The following is a 7,412-nucleotide window of genomic DNA, read 5'->3' as shown; positions in this document are numbered from 1 at the left end:
ATTATGTTTCGTGGTATGTCTACTTAAAAACAGTTTCTCCAAATTTTTTTTAAAGGAATTCCTTTATTTATTTATTTATTTTTGGCTGTGTTGGGTCTTCGTTTCTGTGCAAGGGCTTTCTCTAGTTGCGGCAAGCGGGGGCCACTCTTCATCACAGTGCGCGGGCCTCTCACTATCGCGGCCTCTCTTGTTGCGGAGCACAAGCTCCAGACGTGCAGGCTCAATAGTGTGGCTCACGGGCCTAGTTGCTCCGCGGCATGTGGGATCTTCCCAGACCAGAGCTCGAACCCATGTCCCCTGCATTGGCAGGCAGATTCTCAACCACTGCACCACCAGGGAAGCCCTCCAAATCTTTTTGGTATCTTGAAACTTTTGAGTTTTACTACGTTAAGGTAAATGATGGGAATTTATCGAATGTCTAGATCATTTCTAAATAAGATAAAATACTGAAACATTAATTGCTAATAAGTTTACCTACTTTTGTCTTATATTACAGAAAAAAACTGAAGATGTTTAGGTCTATTAGAAACATATCTAGTATCATATTGAACAAAATATGCTATAAGGAAATGTATGTTTTTAGAAGTTATGAAATATATTCATGTTTGTCAAACAAAAGATATTGGTATAACAAAGAGTTCACAAGTGTTTACTTCTCAGTTTTCAGTAGAAATTAAGGTTTCTAATTAATTCTAAATCTAAGGTTTCTAAGAATTCTAATTAATATATGTAAGTAAAACTACTGGAGTTTATAAGGAAAATGTCTTCATGTGCAGGAAATTTTAAAAGATATAAGGAATAGAAATGAATTTCATTAAGGGAAAAGAAAGTAATTTTGTCTTAAAGAGAAGTTTAAAAAAAAGAAAAAGGGGGAAAGCATAGTACAAAATCTGAATGTAAAAAAAATGAAAAAGAAAAAAAAAATTATAGAAGATTTCCCTTTCCTTAGGGAAGAGAAACCCTAGGAAAAGTTTTGTGCATGATCACGACTGGCTAAGATTAAAATGAATTTAGTTGAGTGAATGAATTTTAATATTAAAAGTAAGCAGGTGAAAAATTTGAATTTGGTTTTCTCTCTCTGTTAAAGAGATAAGGCTTTCTGGGAATATTGATTTTTGATAACAGATTGTAATCTTCTTTACCTTTTAAGTAATCTGTTGTAACTTTTGGCATTTGCTTTTGAAATTTTTTATTGTCACTCTGGTTAAGTGAATAAGTATTGTTTCACAGTGACCCATGATTCTATTTGACCAAGTTTTTTAAGTCATCTTAGGTTATATTGTCAGGTAAATGTTACTAATATGGATGCTCCAGAAATTATATGATGTTCCTAAAATTTCATTATGTCCTGGTATAATGTTATCAGTCATAATTCTAATTATTATCATAAAATGTTGTATGCCACAGCAATAAACAAATTTCTTTGTCAATTGCATTGTCATCAAATCTTTAGCTATGGCTTTTTAAGTATTTTGTCATTTATAAACAGTTATTATTTTACTATGATGCTTTCACAAGAAATGCTTTATTTTAAAAAGATTTATAGAAACCACTTTTTGACAAATACAGGTTCCTGACAACTTTCAGATCATACCACTGAACTGGGTAAGAAATTATAGGACTCTGAGAAAAAACTGGATAACAAAAGATCAATAAGAGTTAATTATAAGGGACTGAATGAACCGTTGAATATTATAATTTTTATAACTTTTATCTGAACTATTAGTGGATTATACTCTTTGTTTTCCAGATATAAGGAGACCTTTCCTCCTAGCTAACTGTGACCTACAGCAATTTGGTAAATTATAGCTTCATAAGCAGAATAAAACATTTATCTTTTTCTCCTTACCTGATCCATCCAGAATTTGGAAACTCTCAGTGGTTTGTTTTCTTGGCAAAATAACTATTTGCTTAAGTTTACTAAGAAACTGATCTCCTTGTAATAGGACACAATTGCAAACAACACTGGTTGCATTATCAAGGCTTTGACTGAAATGTCATATTTGAGAATACACAGAAACTCAGATATGACCAAACAACTTTAAGGAACTAAGATGGATGTTGTGGAGCCATAAATTCCCTTAGAAACATAGCCTGGTTCCTTGTTTACAGGGTTCCCAGCAACCTTACCAGGTAAGAAAGGTTACTTCCTGACAGGTGCAGGAAACTCAGGCCATTCTGGGGACATCAAGAAGAAAAGAATTCACCAAAATCTATAGATATTACAGGCAAGTCTGATAGCAAGTCCTTGGCAAGACTTCCTGGCCTTGAGAGGCTATTAAAACTTTCATCTAGAGATTCCTTTTGAAAAGTTCTGGCAAAGCGGATTCAAGAGAGCCTTATGGTCAATTGCTATTCTTGCTGGACTTATATAAATAAGCAAGCCAAATTAAGTGAAACTAAACTTATTTTGCTAACAAATTAGTCTCAATTTGGCTACGTTTGGTAGAAATGAGGGTGATTATAAACAGAAAAAAAATTACATTTCAGTAGAAACTATAATATACACCAGTGTGTCTCATAGTTTTCAGAGTACAGGCTTTTTGCTTCCTTAAGTAAGTTTATTCCTAGGTATTTTATTCTTTGTGATGCAATGGTAAATTGGATTGTTTCTTGAATTTCTCTGTCTGATCTTTCATTGTTAGTGTATAGAAATACAACAGATGTACACAACAGTGTATTAATTTTGTAGTATCCTTCAACTTTACTGAATTTACTGATGAGCTCTAGTAGTTTTCTGGTAGCATCTTTAGGATTTTCTACGTATAGTATCCTGTCATCGGCAAACAGTGACAGTTTTATTTCTTCTTTTCCAAATTAGGTTCACTTTATTTCTTTTGCTTCCCTGATTGCCATGGCTGGCACTTCCAAAACTATGTAGAATAAAAGTGGCAAGAGTGCACATCCATGTCTTCTTCCTGATCTTAGAAAAAATGCTTTCAGCTTTTCACTGTTGAGTATGATGTTAGCTACAGGCTTGTCATATATGGTCTTTATTATGTTGAGGTATGTTCTTTGCCCACTTTCCAGAGAGTTTTTATTATAAATGGGTGTTGAATTTTGTCAAAAGTTTTTTCTGCATCCAGTGAGATGATCATATGGTTTTTATTCTTCAGTTTGTTGATGCGGTGTATCACATTGATTGATTTGCATATACTGAAGAATCCTTGCATCCCTGAGATAAATCCTACCTGATTATGGTGTATGATCCTTTTAATGTATTGTTGGAGTCGGTTTGCTAGTATTTTGTTGAGGATTATTATCTATGTTCATCAGTGATATGGCCCTGTAATTTTCTTTTTTTGTGGCATCTTTTTCTGGTTTTGGTATAAGAGTGATGGTGGCCTCATAGAATGAGTTTGGGAGTGTTCTTTCCTCTGTGATTTTTGGAAATAGTTTTAGAAGGATAGGTGTTAACTCTTCTCTAAATGTTTGGTAGAATTTGCCTGTGAAGCCATCTGCTTCTGGACTTTTGTTGGGAGTGTTTTAATCATCACAGTTTCAATTTCAGTGCTTGTGATTGGTCTGTTCATATTTCCTATTTCTTCCTGGTTCAGTCTTGGGAGATTGTGCCTTTCTAAGAATTTGTTCATTTTATTGGCATATAGTTCCTTGTAGTAGTCTTTTATAATCCTTTGTATTTCTGTGGTGTCCATTGTAACCTCTCCTTTTTCACTTCTAATTTTATTGATTTGAGCCTTTGCCCTCTTTTTCTTGATGAGTCTGGCTAAAGGTTAGCAATTTTGTTTATCTTTGCAAAGAACCAGCTTTTATTTTAGTTTCATTGACCTTTTCTATTGTTTTCTTTGTCTCCATCTCATTTATCTCTGCTCTGATCTTTATGATTTGTTTCCTTCAACTAACTTTGGATTTTGTTTGTTTGTTCTCTAGTTGCTTTAGGTGTAAGGTTAGGTTGTTTATTTGAGATTTTTCTTGTTTCCTGAGGTAAAATTGTATTGCTATAAACTTCCTTCTTAGAACTGCTTTTGCTGTATCCCATATGTTTTGGATCATCGTGCTTTTGTTTTCATTTGTCTATAGGTAGTTTTTGATTTCCTCTTTGATTTCTTCAGTGATCCATTGGTTGTTTAGTAGCACATTGTTTAGCCTCATTTTTTTTTTTTTTTTACATTTTTTTCTTGCAGTTGATTTCTAATCTCATAGTGTTGTGGTCAAAAAGACACTTGATATGATTTCAATATTCTTAAATTTACTGAGGCTCACTTTGTGGCCCAGCATATGATCAATCCTGGAGAAGTTCCATGTGCACTTGAGAAGAATGTGTATTATGCTGCTTTCTAATGGAATGCTCTATAAATATCAATTAAGTCCATCTGGTGTAATTTGTCATTTAAGGCTTGTGCTTCCTTATTGATATTCTGTCTGGATGATTTGTCCATTGATGAAAGTGGGGTGTTAAAGTAACCATTGTTATTGAGTTACTGTTAATTTCTCCATTTATGGCTATTAGTGTTTGCCTTATATATTGAGGTGCTCCTATATTGGGTGCATATATATTTATAATTGTTATATCTTCTTCTTGGATTGATACCTTGATCATTATGTTGTGTCCTTCTTTGTCTCTTGTAACAGTCTTCATTTTAAACTCAATTTTGTCTGAGTATTGCTACTCCAGCTCTTGTTTGATTTCCATTTGCATGGAATATATTTTTCTAGCCCCTCACTTTCAGTCTGTATGTATCCCTAGATCTGAGATGAGTCTCTTGTAGACAGCATATATATAGGTCTCGTTTTTGTATCCATTCAGCCAGTCTATGTCTTTTGGTTGGAGCATTTAATCCATTTACATTTAAGGTAATTATTGATATGTATGTTCTTATTGCCATTTTGTTACTGTTTTGGATTTGATTTTGTAGGTCTTTTTTCTTCCTTTACTCCATTGTTCTCTTCTCTTGTGATTTGATGACTATCTTTAATGTTGTGCTTGGATTCCGTTTTCTTTTTTGTTTGTTTATCTATTGTAAATTTTTAGTTTGAGGTTACTATGAGGTGTTGATATAGCAGTCTATATATAAACAAGATTGTTTTAAGTTGCTGGTCTTTCCATTTCAAATGCATTTTCAATATCCTGCAATTGTGTTCTCCCCTTCTCATGATGGTTTTGATAACATATTTGTGTGCAGATGATTTCCTACCTTTACTATATGTTTGCCTTTACCGTTGTGCTTCTCCATTCACAATTTTTGTTTCTAGTTGTGGCCTTTTCTTTTCCACTTAGAGAAGTTCCTTTAGCATTTGTTGCAAAGCTGGTTTGGTGGTGCTGAATTCTCTTAGCTTTTGCTTATCTGTAAAGCTTTTGATTTCTCCATGAAATCTGAATGAGAGCCTTGTTGGGTTGAATATTCTTGGTTGCAGGTTCTTCCCTTTCATCACTTTAAATATATCATGCCACTCCCTTCTGGTCTCCAAAATTTATGCTGGGAAATCAGCTGATAATGTTATGGGAGTTCCCTTGTACGTTATTTATTGATTTTCCCTTGTTGCTTTTAATATTTTTTCTTTATCTTTAACTTTTGTCAATTTGATTACTATGTGTCTTGGCTTGTTCCTCCTTGGGTTTATCCTGCCTGGGACTCTCTGCACTTCCTGGACTTTGATGTCTGTTTCCTTTCCCATGTTAGGGAGTTCAGCTATTATCTCTTCAAATATTTTCTCAGGTCCTTTCTCTCTTCTTCTGGGACCCATGTAATGTGAATCCTGGTGCATTTAAAGTTGTCCCAGAGGTCTCTTAGACTGTCCTCATTTCTTTTTAAACTTTTTTTCTTTATTTTGTTCCATGGCAGTGTTTTCCACTGTTCTTTCTTCTAGCTCACTTATCCGTTCTTCTGCCTCAATTATTCTGATATTGATTCCTTTTAGTGTATTTTTTTTCCAGTTATCATATTGTTCATCTCTGTTTCTTTGTTTTTTAGTTCTTCTAGCTCTTTGTTAAATAATTTGTATCTTATTGATATGTGCCTCCATTCTTTTTCCAAGATCCTGGATCATCTTTATTATCATTACTGAATTCTTTTTCAGGTAGATTGCCTAACTCCATATCACTTAGTTGTTCTTATGGGGTTTTATCTTGTTCCTTCATCTGGTACATATTCCTCTGCTGTCTCATTTTGTCTAACTTCCTGTGTTGCTGTTTCCATTCTTCAGGCTGCAGGGTTCTGGTTCTTCCTGTTTCTGCTCTGTGCCCCTTGTTGGATGAAGATGTCTAGGAGGCTTGTGCAGACTTCCTGGTGGGAGGGACCAGTACCTTCCAGCTGGTGGATGGAGCTGGGTCTTGTCCCTTTTGCTGAGAGGACCATGTCATGGGTTGTGTTTCTCAGGCAGCTTTATATTCAGAAGTACTTTAAACAGCCTGTCTGCTGATAGGTGTAGCTGTGTTCCAGCCCTATTTGTTGTTTGACCTGAGACATCCCAGCACTGGAACCTACAGGCTGTTGGGTGGGCTGCATCTTGATGAGGAAGTGGTGGCCTCTAAGAGGGCTCATGCCAATGAGTACTCACCAGTATTGCCACGGCCAGTGTCCTTGTCTCCACAATGAGCCACAGCTGCCCACCTCCCCCATAGGAGGCCTTCCAGTACTAGCAGGTAAGTCTGGTCCAATCTCTCATGAGGTCACCACTTTTTTTCCTGGTTCCTGGTATGCACAAGACCCTGTGTGTGCTCACCCAAGGGTGGAGTTTCTGGTTTCCCTAGTCTTGTGGAATTCCTGTGATCAAACCCACTGGCCTTCAAAGCCAGATTCTCTGGGTGCTCCTCCTCCCATTACCAGACCCCTAGGTTTGGGAGCCTGATGTGGATCTGAGAACTTTCACTCCCATGTGAGAACTTTGTGATATAATTGTTTTCTAGTTTGTGGGTTGCCCAACTTGCATGTATGAGAATTGATTTTTATCATGATTGTGTCCCTCCTACCATAACATTGTGGCTTTTTTTTTTTTTGTCTTTGTATGTAGGGTAATTTTTTTGGTTAGTTCCAGCAATTTTTTGTTGGTAGTTGTTCAGTAGGTTGTGATTTTGATGTTTCCATAAGAAGGGATTAGCTCACATCCTTCTACTCTGCCATCTTGTCTCCTCCTCTCCAATGTAGACCTCTTTGAGTTTTAGCTGGGAACATGACTGTCCAAGATAGACTGTTCCAATCTGCTTTGCATCTTGGTGTATCCATATGAGAAAGTTGAGCCAATGGATGTGAGTTTTCAGACAATAGATGTGAATTTAAGCCAATGGACATGTGCAACTTCCTCTTACCTGACTTCCTCTGTCCCATTTCTCAGTGGCTAAGGAATTACAATAACTGAAGAATACTAAAAAGTCATGTACTGAGGTTGGGAAATTTGCTGCACCAAACCTGGACCACTCACTTCTGAATTGTCTATGAAAGAAAAAAAAAGTT

The sequence above is a fragment of the Balaenoptera ricei genome, chromosome 17 (assembly GCF_028023285.1).
Source record: "Balaenoptera ricei isolate mBalRic1 chromosome 17, mBalRic1.hap2, whole genome shotgun sequence".
NCBI classification, from domain to species: Eukaryota; Metazoa; Chordata; class Mammalia; order Artiodactyla; family Balaenopteridae; genus Balaenoptera; species Balaenoptera ricei.
Note: the sequence above shows the minus strand (reverse complement) of the source record.